Here is a 15242-nt window from a genome sequence, read left to right as displayed (position 1 = left end):
TAAAAGAAAAAAAATTAAAATACTTACCTGTGAAATGATATACCTTCCTCCTTCATGGACTCATTTTTCTGATTTTGGCAGTTGAAACCCGCACAATGAACTGGCATTATGCAAAAAATGTGTTCACATGCATTCACTGCAGCAGTAACTTGACCTCACCAAGATGGCGGTGCTCTCCTCCCATGAGGAACCACGTGATGTCTCCTCTAGTGATATAACTCATTGGTCCAGATTGCGTCTGAGGTGCTCATGCACAAACCCACCGTCAGAAACAACCCAGCACACAACTGTCCGCATCAGTTTTGTTCCTTCCGTTCTGCATTTGTTAAATTCCAAAATTAAACATAAGACAAAATTGTGCGTTTCACATTTAATAAAATATATATATATATTTTTTAGATACTTAAATTTAAGTTGTGCATTTAAAACCAACAGGCTTATTTTTTTGTGTTTTTCACACAGGCTTATTTTTGTGTTTACCACATTATCATTATCTGCTCCCTTTTAAACATTGCATCCTAGTTACATTTCTCACAGCATCACCTGTGCTCAGATTTCACAGTATACAGATCTAATTATTACTCAACTTGCAGATGACACTACACTTTTTCTGAAAAAGGAAAAGCAGATTCCTGTTTTTTTGACGTTATTGGGACATTTTCAAAGGCGTCTGGTCTTTGTTTGAATGTGAATAAATGTGAATTAGTGGCAGTTAAAGAATGTAGTGCTACCACTTTGTATAATCTTCCAGTTAAATCTGAAGTGAAATGTTTAGGTATTTTGATAACAAAAGACCAACATGCAAGAAGCTTCTTAAATTTTAACCCAATAATAGAAAAAACACAGAGGAAATTGAATCAGTGGCTCCCCAGAGATCTATCTCTGAGAGGAAGGATTTAACTCAGCAAAGCAGAAGGAATTTCCCGCTTAACATACGCAGCTTTGGCTTTACATGTTGATGATAAAATATCAAAGAAATTGACAAAATGCTTTTTAATTTCATCTGGAAAAACAGAAGAAAAATGTTCTCATGAACTCCTATGACAAAGTGGCCTCAATTTTCTGGATTTTTATTCCTTGAATAACACATTTAAAATTAATTGGCTGAACCAACTTTTTAGAAATCCCAGCTCCATTTGGAATGCTATACCTCTTCATATTTGATCTAAAATTGGTGGCGCTGATTTCTTTCTCATAAGTAACTATGATGTATGTAAAATCCCACTAAAATTATCTGCATTTTACCGCCAAGCCTTCCTTTCATGGTCCCTTGTACACAAACACAACTTTTCACCTCACAAATATTCTATCTGGAATAACAGGGACATTTTATACAAACGTAAATCACTCTTCATAGAACATGGGTTTCGAAATAAGATTATTTTGTGTATCAGTTATTTACCAACCAGGGCTTACTTTTAGTTTATGAGGAATTTCTATCTAAATTTAACTTCCCTGTTCCCCCTTTAGAATATGCTAGAGTGTTTGGAGCTATTCCACCTTTAGAATATGCTAGAGTGTTTGGAGCTATTCCACCTTTAGAATGTGCTAGAGTGTTTGGAGCTATTCCACCTTTAGAATATGGTAGAGTGTTTGGAGCTATTCCACCTTTAGAATATGCTAGAGTGTTTGGAGCTGTTCCACCTTTAGAATGTGCTAGAGTGTTTGGAGCTATTCCACCTTTAGAATATGGTAGAGTGTTTGGAGCTATTCCACCTTTAGAATGTGCTAGAGTGTTTGGAGCTATTCCACCTTTAGAATATGCTAGAGTGTTTGGAGCTATTCCACCTTTAGAATATGCTAGAGTGTTTGGAGCTATTCCACCTTTAGAATATGCTAGAGTGTTTGGAGCTATTCCGTCTTTAGAATATGCTAGAGTGTTTGGAGCTATTCCACCTTTAGAATATGCTAGTGTTTGGAGCTATTCCACCTTTAGAATATGCTAGAGTGTTTGGAGCTATTCCACCTTTAGAATGTGCTAGAGTGTTTGGAGCTGTTCCGCCTTTAGAATGTACTAGAGTGTTTGGAGCTGTTCCGCCTTTAGAATATGCTAGAGTGTTTGGAGCTATTCCACCTTTAGAATGTGCTAGAGTGTTTGGAGCTATTCCGCCTTTAGAATGTGCTAGAGTGTTTGGAGCTATTCCACCTTTAGAATGTGCTAGAGTGTTTGGAGCTATTCCACCTTTAGAATATGCTAGAGTGTTTGGAGCTATTCCACCTTTAGAATATGCTAGAGTGTTTGGAGCTATTCCACCTTTAGAATATGCTAGAGTGTTTGGAGCTATTCCGTCTTTAGAATATGCTAGAGTGTTTGGAGCTATTCCACCTTTAGAATATGCTAGTGTTTGGAGCTATTCCACCTTTAGAATATGCTAGAGTGTTTGGAGCTATTCCACCTTTAGAATGTGCTAGAGTGTTTGGAGCTGTTCCGCCTTTAGAATGTACTAGAGTGTTTGGAGCTGTTCCGCCTTTAGAATATGCTAGAGTGTTTGGAGCTATTCCACCTTTAGTATATGCTAGAGTGTTTGGAGCTATTCCACCTTTAGAATATGCTAGTGTTTGGAGCTATTCCACCTTTAGAATGTGCTAGAGTGTTTGGAGCTATTCCGCCTTTAGAATGTGCTAGAGTGTTTGGAGCTGTTCCGCCTTTAGAATGTGCTAGAGTGTTTGGAGCTATTCCACCTTTAGAATGTGCTAGAGTGTTTGGAGCTATTCCACCTTTAGAATGTGCTAGAGTGTTTGGAGCTATTCCACCTTAAGAATATGCTAGAGTGTTTGGAGCTATTCCACCTTAAGAATGTGCTAGAGTGTTTGGAGCTATTCCACCTTTAGAATGTGCTAGAGTGTTTGGAGCTATTCCACCTTTAGAATATGCTAGAGTGTTTGGAGCTATTCCACCTTTAGAATGTGCTAGAGTGTTTGGAGCTATTCCACCTTAAGAATATGCTAGAGTGTTTGGAGCTATTCCACCTTTAGAATATGCTAGAGTGTTTGGAGCTATTCCACCTTTAGAATATGCTAGTGTTTGGAGCTATTCCACATTTAGAATATGTTAGAGTGTTTGGAGCTATTCCACCTTTAGAATGTGCTAGAGTGTTTGGAGCTATTCCACCTTTAGACTATGCTAGAGTGTTTGGAGCTATTCCACCTTTAGAATGTGCTAGAGTGTTTGGAGCTGTTCCGCCTTTAGAATGTACTAGAGTGTTTGGAGCTATTCCACCTTTAGAATATGCTAGAGTGTTTGGAGCTATTCCACCTTTAGAATATGCTAGAGTGTTTGGAGCTATTCCACCTTTAGAATGTGCTAGAGTGTTTGGAGCTATTCCACCTTTAGAATGTGCTAGAGTGTTTGGAGCTATTCCACCTTTAGAATGTGCTAGAGTGTTTGGAGCTGTTCCGCCTTTAGAATGTGCTAGAGTGTTTGGAGCTGTTCCGCCTTTAGAATGTGCTAGAGTGGAGCTGTTCCGCCTTTAGAATGTGCTAGAGTGTTTGGAGCTGTTCCACCTTTAGACTATGCTAGAGTGTTTGGAGCTGTTCCGCCTTTAGAATGTACTAGAGTGTTTGGAGCTGTTCCGCCTTTAGAATATGCTAGAGTGTTTGGAGCTATTCCACCTTTAGAATATGCTAGTGTTTGGAGCTATTCCACCTTTAGAATATGCTGGAGTGTTTGGAGCTATTCCACCTTTAGAATATGCTAGAGTGTTTGGAGCTATTCCACCTTTAGAATATGCTAGTGTTTGGAGCTATTCCACCTTTAGAATATGCTGGAGTGTTTGGAGCTGTTCCGCCTTTAGAATGTGCTAGAGTGTTTGGAGCTGTTCCGCCTTTAGAATGTGCTAGAGTGTTTGGAGCTGTTCCGCCTTTAGAATGTGCTAGTGTGTTTGGAGCTATTCCACCTTTAGAATGTGCTAGAGTGTTTGGAGCTGTTCCGCCTTTAGAATGTGCTAGAGGGTGTTTGGAGCTGTTCCGCCTTTAGAATGTGCTAGAGTGTTTGGAGCTGTTCCGCCTTTAGAATGTGCTAGAGTGTTTGGAGCTGTTCCGCCTTTAGAATGTGCTAGAGTGTTTGGAGCTATTCCACCTTTAGAATGTGCTAGAGTGTTTGGAGCTGTTCCGCCTTTAGAATATGCTAGAGTGTTTGGAGCTATTCCACCTTTAGAATATGCTAGAGTGTTTGGAGCTATTCCACCTTTAGAATATGCTAGAGTGTTTGGAGCTGTTCCGCCTTTAGAATGTGCTAGAGTGTTTGGAGCTGTTCCGCCTTTAGAATGTGCTAGAGTGTTTGGAGCTGTTCTGCCTTTAGAATGTGCTAGAGTGTTTGGAGCTGTTCTGCCTTTAGAATGTGCTAGAGTTTTTGGAGCTGTTCCGCCTTTAGAATGTGCTAGAGTTTTTGGAGCTGTTCCGCCTTTAGAATGTGCTAGAGTGTTTGGAGCTGTTCCGCCTTTAGAATGTGCTACAGTGTTTGGAGCTGTTCCGCCTTTAGAATATGCTAGTGTTTGGAGCTGTTCCGCCTTTAGAATATGCTAGAGTGTTTGGAGTTATTCCTTCAGTGGGGTATTCCAGGAAGCATGTTTAAACTAGCCTGACTTTAAGCCTGAACTCTGGCTGAAATCCGCCTGAACTTGCTTACTCTGGGTATGTCGGTTCCAGAAGACCAGATATGAGTTGGCGTAATTACGCTCGACTTGGTAACCCTGGGTTAATGGGCGTGCACGGCAGGTACATAAACACATTCTCAATGGATCGCCGATTTCTGGAGTCACCATGGAAACGCGTGGTGAAAAAAAAAGAAAACGCTGTACTTCAGTGAGACGGAGTCTGAGATTTTAATGACGGCGTATGAAGATTACACGTCCATCAAAAAAGTAACACGGCTGCATCATAAAAAAAAGAGTTTCTGCTTGTAGAAAAAGAGCAGACAAAGTAAACGCACGAGTTTCTGATCTTATTTCCATTTTCCTTGTGACGCACATATATATAACTTATCCAATTTTGCCAACTTAAATGAATTACTTCTATTGGTAACAAAAAATTAGTTATATTTATTCAACCTAATTTCTTACGTCTATAAAACTCAATAATTGTTTATACAACTCAAATTTACGTATTTATCTAACTAAATGTCATATTACTCCAATTCAATTCATATTTTTTTCCATCTTAATTAATTATATTTCTTGAACTCTCAAATGCCTAAGTTTGAGCCGGCAGATATGATAATTTCGATAACAATAAAAAAGACGGGGGGAATAATGCACGGAGTGCAAAAATTCATTTAAGAATCTACCATGATTGACATTACAATTTAAAGCCGTAGGGGTGCTATATAAACTCATTATACTCTCCTTCACTCTCACTCATGGTGCAGAGACGTAAGCTCAGTAGGGCAAAATAACTCGGCGAAGCATGGCAAAACACAGTAAAACAGCTAAACAACTAAACACATTTGGTCAAAAACCCACGCTTAAACCCAAATCCGTCCAGACAGGCAAAGGGAATGATATCCCACAATCCTTTGCGGTGCCGCTCTAACAGCAGCACCAAAGTTACACCTACTTAATTGAATTACTTTGAATGAAAGTAAAATAACTGTCTGAAAACTACGTGTAATTTTTAAACCGACTTACAAAAAAATGATTTATTTTAACTTAAACAAATAATTAAGTTAGATCAAAGTAAAAAAAAATATTTTTCCAACATCCATATGTGGTCTTATCACCCTCTCACTGTGGAAAAAGTATTATCTGAGCTTCTTCATCCACTAAATCATCTTCAAATGGACACGCCATGCTGCTTCACCTCTCTGTAAACAAACTAACCTTCAACTAAACCTGCTCCAGACCAGGTTATGTTCAGAGCATGAGTTGCTATGACCTACCCTGAAACATATCTCCATTTCTGGAACCGAAAGCTGAGGTTATCCACTTCCTTAGCCTGAAACTTACCGTGAGAGCTAGCATAACCTGCTTTCTGGAATACCCCCCTGGTGTATGCATGCTGTTTAAGTTCCAACACAGAGTTCACATTGAGGAGCCTTTTCTACTTTCTCCCATTAATACTCCTGTGGGGAATATATGTCTGACTGGTTATCCCAGGAAAAACAATAAATCCATAAGAACATTATTTCAAAGGAACATTGTTTCACTTCCTCGTAGCATGTCTTATTGGAACATGTTTGTTGAAAACATTGCATGGACGGAGGTTTGGCAAACACCCAATACATTATAATCACTAATAAGGTTAAAGAAGTTTCTTTTCAGATTATCCATAGAATTTATCCAGCTAAAATGCTTATTCAAAACAGATTTAGATTAAACATTGACACACTCTGTAGTTTTGGTTGTAATTCCCCTGAAACAGTTATCGATCTTTTCTGGTATTGTCCCAAAGTTAAGGTGTTTTGGCAGAAGATGTGTGATTTTATTAATGATAAAATTAATACTTGTTTTGTCTTATTCTGGAAAGATGTCTTATTGGGTCTAATATCAAAACATATGCAAAAGGACTCTGGTTTACTTTTAAATCTTTTACTCATTTTGGCTAAATTCCATATTCATAAATGTAAATTTTCTGGTAGAAAACCCTTTTTCACTGTATTCCTTTCTGAGTTAAATCAGTATATCAACAGTATTCAAAATTCAGAGAAGCAAAAAGCAATCAGAACTTTGTCAGTGTGTGAGAGATTCAGCATTTTCTCATAGTTTAATTCCCTGTCTTATTTCTATTTCTATTCTTGTTCTTCTGTTTGTTACATATTTGTATTTGATATTTGCTGATATGTTTTTTATTGCATACCTAAAAGTACATCCTTGTAAAATGGCATAATGTGCAATAAAGTTGATTTAAAAACAACAAGTTTTTAGATCAGTTAATGAGGGCAATTTCCCAAGACACACTATTTGAAAATCTCTGGCTTAAGTGAACGTGACGGTGCAATGCCCACCCCTCAACACTAGGGAGAGTATGCACCTCAACACATCCACAGTGTTACCAGATCTGGTGGTTTTGGTTCTAAATCTGCAGGTAGAAATGGCTTTGGGCGGGTAGGCTGAATTCAGTTTCAGTTTCTTTTTAAACACAAATGAAAAATCAACACAGTGGTTTAAAAAAGACATAAAACAATACAGTGTGCTTGAAAAGGAGTGGGTTGAAGAGAAATCTTGTCTGTTCCACCCCTTCTACAAATCCTGATGATGTGTGTATTTAATACGCATATTGCTATTTACAGATAGGTACAAAACATTCATGGTACAATTCTGCATGGCAACTAAAGTGACATTTTTGGTTTAATTATTTGTTTCTGGCCTTCTGCAGTACTATTAGGGACTTCTTGTAGGTTTTTTTGAATACATGTAAACTTTTGGTGTGTTTTAAACCTTCATCCAATCCATTCCAGAAATCCACAGCACAATGTCCTCGTATTCCATATTTTTCCAGTTTGTTTACTAAAATATTATGGTCAATAGAGTCAAACTGTGAACTCTTTGTCAGTACCATTTAGCATTTCTTTTTATTTATTTTTTTTTTTTTACTTGTCCTGTCCAACAGCTGGGCAAAGAGATAAGAGCTGAAGGCCTCTTGTGTTGGACATATTTTACTTTAACAACAGGGGTTATTAATCTTCAGACAAACCAGAGGAATGTCTGAATAAACCCCTTTTGGAATCCAGGACAAACTTTATTAATTTCAATCATATTTGAAGATCTTTGGTGTTGGACCGGATGGAAAAGGAAAGGAGGGAAGAAGAGAGAGGGATGTTAGAGAGAGGGGGATAGGAGAGTGATAATAGGGGGGGGGGGTAGAACCATGAAGCAGCCTAAAGCAACAACTTTACTGGATGTTTATCATTACGGTAAGGTTCAAGTGTAATACAAATCTCAAAGGGCGGAGCCTGTCCACACACACATTCAGATGTTATAAACACACCTGTTAACTGCAAAGATGTCCACATGTCAACATGTACACAAAACATGCACACAATACAGATAATGTTCACACACGCATACTTATGCCTTTAAACCAACTGGTATGAAATATTTCATTCATTCAATCATGCAAACTATTAGTGCAAAGGTGAGCTAACACCTGTGCTCAGGTGAGTGTTTATGTTCTTCTGAAATGGATGTTGGAATGTGAAAAGAAGGAGGGAGAGTGACCAGCCATCCCCACACCAAGACCCCCGCCGCAGCAGCAGCGGCAGCCAGAACCCCCCAAAGCCACACGGCAGCAGTTAGAGAACAACCAACCCCCGGGCGACCACATCCACCACCCAGGCCAGGGCCAGCAGGACCACCACGAGTCCCCCAGAGCCAGAGAGCAGGGAGGCATGGGGGGAAAGAGAGCGCCGCCCCAGCCCAACCAGGAGAGCAGCCCCCCCGCCGCGCCAGGAGGGCCCAGCGCAGGGCCCCACCCGAGAAGGGCACCCACAGCCCTAGACGAGCACCCCATCATCACCCAGGAGTTCTGGGCATTCCCCCGCCCCAACCCCAGGTACGAGCCAGGACCCCCCAAGGGAGACCCGCTCCGCGCTCCAGGCAGCCACCCACCCGGCCCACGGCTGGTCCAGGAAGGAGCAAGGCAGGGGCCAGCCGACCCCACCCAGGAGGGGGACACCCTGGAGAAAAGGGGGGCCCACAAGGGGTGTTGTAAACATAGCTCGACCAGGCTCGGCCACATTTGGAAATTGGGCGGGGCCCAGTGCCCAGGGGCAAAAACCCGAACCCACCCCACAGGGAAACAGACACCCCCGGCTCAGGTGTAATGTGAACCCCCCCCCCCTGCATGGAGAGAGCCCCGCCGGGCCCAGGAAACCGGCACCCAGGGGACACGGCCGCCGCTGCCAAGGGCCCAGTACCCCCCACCAGGGATGGGGTAGGGGACAGATGGACCTAGGACCCACCTTCCTTGTATAATGTGTGTGCGTGTGTTCGTAAGGGTGTATGTGTGCATGTGTGTGTGTTTGTGTTTGAATGTATATTATGAGGAGTAAGATGTGTGTGTACTAGGTGGGTGCAGTTAAAATTGGTGGGTAGGGCACAGAGAGGACATTCCCTGATTACTCACAGTAATGTCCCCTCACCCTCCCCACCAAGGGTCCCTAAATTTCTGAGGTGCGGTTAAAATTGGCGGGTAGGGTGCTAGGAGGACATCTGCTGCTTGCTGGCAGTGATGTCCAAGCACCCCCCAACCAAGGGCCCTACATGTCTAAGGTGCAAATAATACCGAGAGAGGGGGGGCCCACTCCATACGGCAACCATAAGAGGGGGGCCACTGCCAAGTAGCACCCCCCCCCAAAAGTGCATCACAGGCTAAACCCCCCACCCCTTCACCCTAATATGAGATTATATGAGGAAGGGGGTAAGTTGGGGACAGCTGGTAGACTGTCCCCCGGTGGTCAAACAGCCGTCCCCCAGCCCCCCCCAGCATAGGGCCCAGGCCCCCCAGCCTCGGGGCCCCATCCCCCGAGGCACCGACGCCCCTGGCCCTGCACGACCCACCCCACACAGAGAGAGAGGAGCCAGAAAGCGCCGCCCCCCCCCGAAGCAAGCCCAGGCCCCCACCCCCAGGCGCCAGCCCTGAGAGAGCTCTAGTCAGGCCTTCGATGGGCCATTTATCATTTCTTCAGTTAGTTGTGTAATGGCCATGGATGTTGATCTGTTCTTTCTAAAACCATATTGGTCGTTGGATATTAGTTTGTGTTTTTCTATAAAACTTTCCAGCCTTGTGAGGAATACTTTTTCTAGTATTTTTGAGAATTGGCAGAGTGAAGACACTGGTCTGTAGTTTGTTATTTGGTGTTTGTCCCCTGATTTATGTAATGGGATTACTTTGGCTATTTTCATTTTTTGTGGAAATGTTCCTGTTTGAAAGGATGAATTAGCGGGTCAACAATGAAATCAATTACCTTTTTTGTCACCATCATATTCATTCCGTTACAGTCTGTAGATGTTTTGTTTTTGAATTCGTTGGCGCTTTTAAGGTCTTCTTTTGCTTCCACTAGTCTCAAATAGATCGAGATTGGATTTCTTTTTATCCGTGTTTGACTGTTTCTCTTTATGATATTTTTGAACAGTTTATTTCGTCTGCTAACAGCTTCAGCTCCCTTGATGACGGCCGCTGTAGCGGTTTTCCATCTCTCTGACTGAGTTTAAAGCTAGCTGTCTCGCTTTAACCCGAGAGGGAAAAATAAAAGCAGAGGACCTGATTTATAAATATTGTCTCCATGAAAATAAAAACATATCATGAGGTTCAGGAGTCCTGAGCAGGCTTACTCTCTGGTCTCTGTCTGGCTGTCAGCTCGCCTCCCTGGAGCCGCCAGGGTCAGCAGAAATATGTCATCTCTCTGACTGGAACACCACAGAGCAGGTATCCAGGAACATGAGTCCATCTCCAGGGATCAGCCAATGAGCGTTTAGATCCCGCCCACTTTCACTGATTGACAGACAGACTCATTCTGCTGGAAAAGCTCTTCATGAAATAAATAAGTCATTCTGAAAAACAGCAACGTGAAATAAAAACAAAGATACTTTGGAAAATATTGATTTAGAAATCAGAGTTTCTGAAAAAAAGACAATTATAACATTCAACATGATTAAAATGAATATTTGAAAATCCATTTTAAAATAATGAACAGGTTTTTAAAGCAAAATGAAATATATTTAATAATATAATGACTAATTTAAAATCTGTGTGCAGGTTTTTCACAATTTCATGATGTTTTTATATATTTATGAGACATTTATTGGTTGATTGTATATTTGCATGAGGTCACATTGATTTATTTAATTATGAACAGTTTAGGACTCCATAGGAAACATGGTCTCTTTGGAAACTTGAACAGATTTTTTTTGCCTTCATTAGTTTAGTTTTTTAACCTGTTTTGTCTTTTGCTCACAGTGTGGAGTGTTAATGGTTGGTATTTTGTATCTTCAGTATTCGTTAGGTATTTTGTATCTTCAGTATTCGTTAATAAAGTTTATTTAAAGACAGGAAGTTGCATTAGAGCACATGGAGACTTTTCCCTCCAGTGTGTTTGTAGAGACATTTGAATCAGAAATGAGCTGGGATTGGTGAGTGGAGGAACTGCGGGTGAATAGCTGTTTTCTGGATGGGAGTGGGAGTGGAGGCTGTGGTGTAACGTGCATCACGCTGGTCACATGTAACTTAGCGGAGTCGTGGTCTTTCTGTTCTCTCTGGATCTGACTGGATGATTGCAACAAACTCCATGTTTTCCAAGAGCAACAACAGGCCTGCAAGGCTTTTTCGGGGCTTGAAGGTGCCGGTACCGGGACTAAACTGGACTGTGTGTGTGAGAAAAGCTCTGAAACGGTTTCATGTTCTATGGTTTGGACTTCTGTGCTTTACTTTGTTAGAAACTAAAGGTGGTGATATGTGGGAAACTTTGATGGAGACATTGATTTGTCATTTGGATGGAAACCAGAGTTTTCTTTAGTTTAGATAGAGACTAAAAGGAGACATTGATGTTTTAGGAGAACTGCTGACATTTATCTGATACATTTACACTAAATTGGAGGGTTTATAGTTTAGGATGTGGAATTATTCACATTTTTGTTAAAAAAATAAGTATTTAAATGTTATTTTAAATACACCATCCAGGTTTTTATCTTCTGAACTCAGTGGATTCATAAATGATCATCACTAAACACTCATATCAATCAGATTTCCACTTTGTGAAATCAATGACGTCATTTTCACCGTTTAAATAAAAAGTAGTGATCATGATGTTAGAATTACTTCTAGAATACAGAACAATAGATATTCCTGCACTAAAGCAGATTGAATTCTATTTATCATATTATAGGAGTTTATGTTCATAATGACAAACTTAGTTTTCTTGTTTTATGGACTTTATTTGATTGACCGCAGGTCAGTTTGTGCTGTTTGTGTAGTGATGAGAGGATCTTTAGTTGTTTGCAGACTGACTTGGAACATGAATCAGCAACAGAATAAATGTGGAACATCTGCCAAGTGGATCACATCTCTGTCTCCTCCTCCCTGTGTCCTGACCGACCCCCCCCCCCCCCCCCCCATCTTGTTTCCTGTTAAACTCCTCCCCCGAATCAGAGACACAGTCCTCCATAAAAAGGAGTAAGGAATTTGGACACAGCCTGTGTTTCTTTAATTATTTTATAAAATCTGACATTTTATAAATGGAAGCTTTAAATCTATTGGATTGTAAATATTTAGTCATGAATAATTCCTGATGATCAATGACATTTCAATTCTCCGTCTGTTTGAACTTCATTTCAAGTCATTTCTAATCTATGTCATTTTCATTCCTGATCATGTTTTTGGGTCCAAATCCAAAAGAAATGATCAAACAGTGAAAACGTCATCTGTCAGTCTGTCATCAGGGCGGGTCCCACCTGACTGAATGGACCAAGTTCCTGGACCTCCAGCTGCATCACTGCTCCTGAACACACTTTTCTGTCTGATTGCAGGTTGAAGGACTGCAGTTTGTCAGAGATCAGCTGTGAAGTTCTGGTCTCAGCTCTGAAGAAAAACCCATCTAATCTGACAGAACTGGACCTGAGCGGGAACCAGAACCTGCAGGATCCAGGAGTTGTTCATCTGTGTGGTTTTCTGGAGAGTCCAGACTGCAGACTGCAGAAACTGTGGTGAGTAAAGAAGCTGAATTTCCTGAAGGATGAGAAGAACGGATCAGGTGAAGAACTTTCTGATGTTTCACTGGAAGATTTTCTGTCTGCAGCCGTGAAGAAAATAGTTAGAACAGATCTTTAAATATTGAATCTAGAACAGACACTTCCCTTGAATGTCACTAGAACAACAAAAACACACAAAGTGTTCTTTGGTCAGAGCATCATTCAGTCACTGAAACCAGAAATGACTGCAGATTCATTTACCACTAGAAATGAAAAACTGTCACTAAAAAATGAGTCTTTATTTTTAGAACTTTGGATTCAGAAAAAGTTTTCTGCAGACTAAAAAATGCTGAAACCTAAAAAGTTCAACTCAAAGACAACCAAAGGACATTTAGAATAGAGTTCAACACTTCATGAACACAATGAAAAGCTGCAAACAACTGATGGACATGAACCAAAAAGAAGTGTCACTGAAAGTTCACTGACTGAATGTTAGACGTTTCCATTCAACTAAACACACAACTGTGTTGAATCCAGCATGTGATAAATATCTGGATGGGATCAATGGTGGGATTCAAATCCAACCGTGTACATGGGATCATGGGATCCCATGTATGGGATCATGCATGGGATCATCATCATCATCGTTTACATGGTCTCACTTTCACAGTAGTGTTGAAAATACCAGAAGAGGAAACTTAGTCGTCACAGACATTTATGCAGCAGCTCTGTAATCTATGAGATGATCTTCCAAACGTGCTTTTATTAATGTTAGGAATATTATGAAGCGCCTGTTCTCTCATCATTTCATTTTTAATCCGTGTGGTCAGTGCTTTTCTGTGGAAGAACGGAGCTGGAAGAAGCCAGAGTTCTTCCAGCTCCCAGCAGAGGCTAACTCGGCCTAAACACATTAGCCTTGTTTAAAACTCAAATCCATGCGGGAAACACTGCAATCTGCATCCTGGCTGCATGTAAATATGTGGGAATAACATCAGCCTTTATTTAGTCGGGACACGACTGGAAACACAAATCCACATGATTGTTTGAACAGTTTCTGAGGACTGAGCAACATTTGAAGTTCACACACCACCCCAAAGCTGCTGTGTGAGCTGACAGTCTGAGCTCTGCTCGGACACACGGTTCTCCTGAGTCCTGCAGCCGCTAACCCAGAGCGGCGGGACGGATCGTAGTCTGAATTCTCCCACACACAAAACAACAAAACGCACACGTAACAAGGCATCCCCCTCCCCTCAAACACACATTAATGATCCAGCTGCTCTGCTCAGAGACACACAGTTTGCTCGGTCAACTGATTCCGGACCACCATGGGTCCAGACGTTACGGGGCACAAAGCGCTCCTCCCTCATGAGGGGTATAAGACAGGGGAGAGGTGAAGAGCCAGCGGGGCCAGAGCGGAGCAGCCGGTCGGTCCTGTTTGAGCTCCAAAGCTTTGTCTCAGTGAAACACCGTCTATGCGTGACGTAAACCAGAGCAGTAGAGACACAGGATCAGAATGAACCGTTTACATGAACAACCATCGGATCAACAATCAGTATAACCACCTATCTCCATCAGAAAGAAATGTTGATCCCAACAAGTCTGATCAGGACAGACTATTCTGAACGGCGTGTTTACATGACGTGTTGGTCTTCCGATCAGGCGTTCTTTCTGATTACTTTTGCCCATGTAAACACAGCTGTTGACAGTAAATAAGCAGTTCTCGGTGGGGGGGGGTGGGTGGGTGGGGGGGGGGGGGGTTCTGGGATGAGGAAAAGGAACTTTGGGAGCAGCAGACCCAGCTGTAACTAGGGATGGGTACTGATCCCCACTATTGAACGTATCCGGGTCCACATTCTTCCAGACCGCAGTATGGTTAAGTTCTGACCTCCACGGTTCTGCTATTGGTTCTGGAGAAATCACTCTTTTGTGTCTCACATATATGAAGGTTATCTGCCATATTTAACTCACCAAGTCAGTCAATTTCCCATGAATTAATGATGATATTAATGTCTCTGTTCTCACTGAAGAGGAGAGGTCTGTCTGGATATTTGTGTGCACGGGGGCGGGGCTATTGTTAGACGGTACGCAGCGCACATATAATGAATGAAATCTGCGCCAGAGCGCCACGACTATCGTCTCTACCTGTTGCTATGGTGACCGTATTTTTCACTCTCTGTGTGAAACACTGAGGAGAGTGGCGGGGGGGGGGGGGGGATCTCAGCTGCAGAGGACATGAACAGGTGAGGGGGGGAGCAGGTGAACAGGTGAACAGAGGAAAAACAGGTAGAGAGGTGGGGGAGGGGCTTTGATGGAAACACGGCGTCAGATTCAGACGCAGCTTTCACTGTTGAAGCAGAGACTCTCTGGGATGATTTGATGAACTCAAACATTTATTTAATGTGTTTTATATTTACATCATGACAGAAATATGTCAAAACATTGCTGTTTTTTTTCCTAAAAATAACTTCTTTCTTCATGTATTTTACTTTTCAAGTTGGAATAAATGTATAAAGTCAAATGTTTTGTTAAAAACATTGTTGCATAATGAGGAAATAAAACTCTTTATGTTATTCCTGCAGAATATACCACAAATGTATCGTTATTGAATATCCAGCTCTGCAA

At 41.6% G+C, this 15242-nt stretch overlaps 1 long non-coding RNA gene across 1 annotated transcript in view; it reads left to right on the top strand.

The window, feature by feature from the left end:
* The window catches only part of LOC144988172 (uncharacterized), a 75654-nt gene that overhangs the window by 56484 nt on the left and 3928 nt on the right, over window positions 1–15242 (top strand). The window contains exon 2 of the long non-coding RNA XR_013652005.1: window positions 12459–12635. This is a non-coding gene — a long non-coding RNA (uncharacterized LOC144988172). The remainder of the gene's footprint in view (window positions 1–12458; window positions 12636–15242) is intronic.

This window comes from Oryzias latipes, chromosome 2 (genome assembly GCF_053564925.1).
Source record: "Oryzias latipes strain Hd-rR chromosome 2, Olatipes_Hd-rR_3.1".
Taxonomy (NCBI): Eukaryota; Metazoa; Chordata; class Actinopteri; order Beloniformes; family Adrianichthyidae; genus Oryzias; species Oryzias latipes.
The sequence above is the reverse complement of the archived record's forward strand: the minus strand, read 5'-3'. Positions and strand labels throughout refer to the sequence as shown.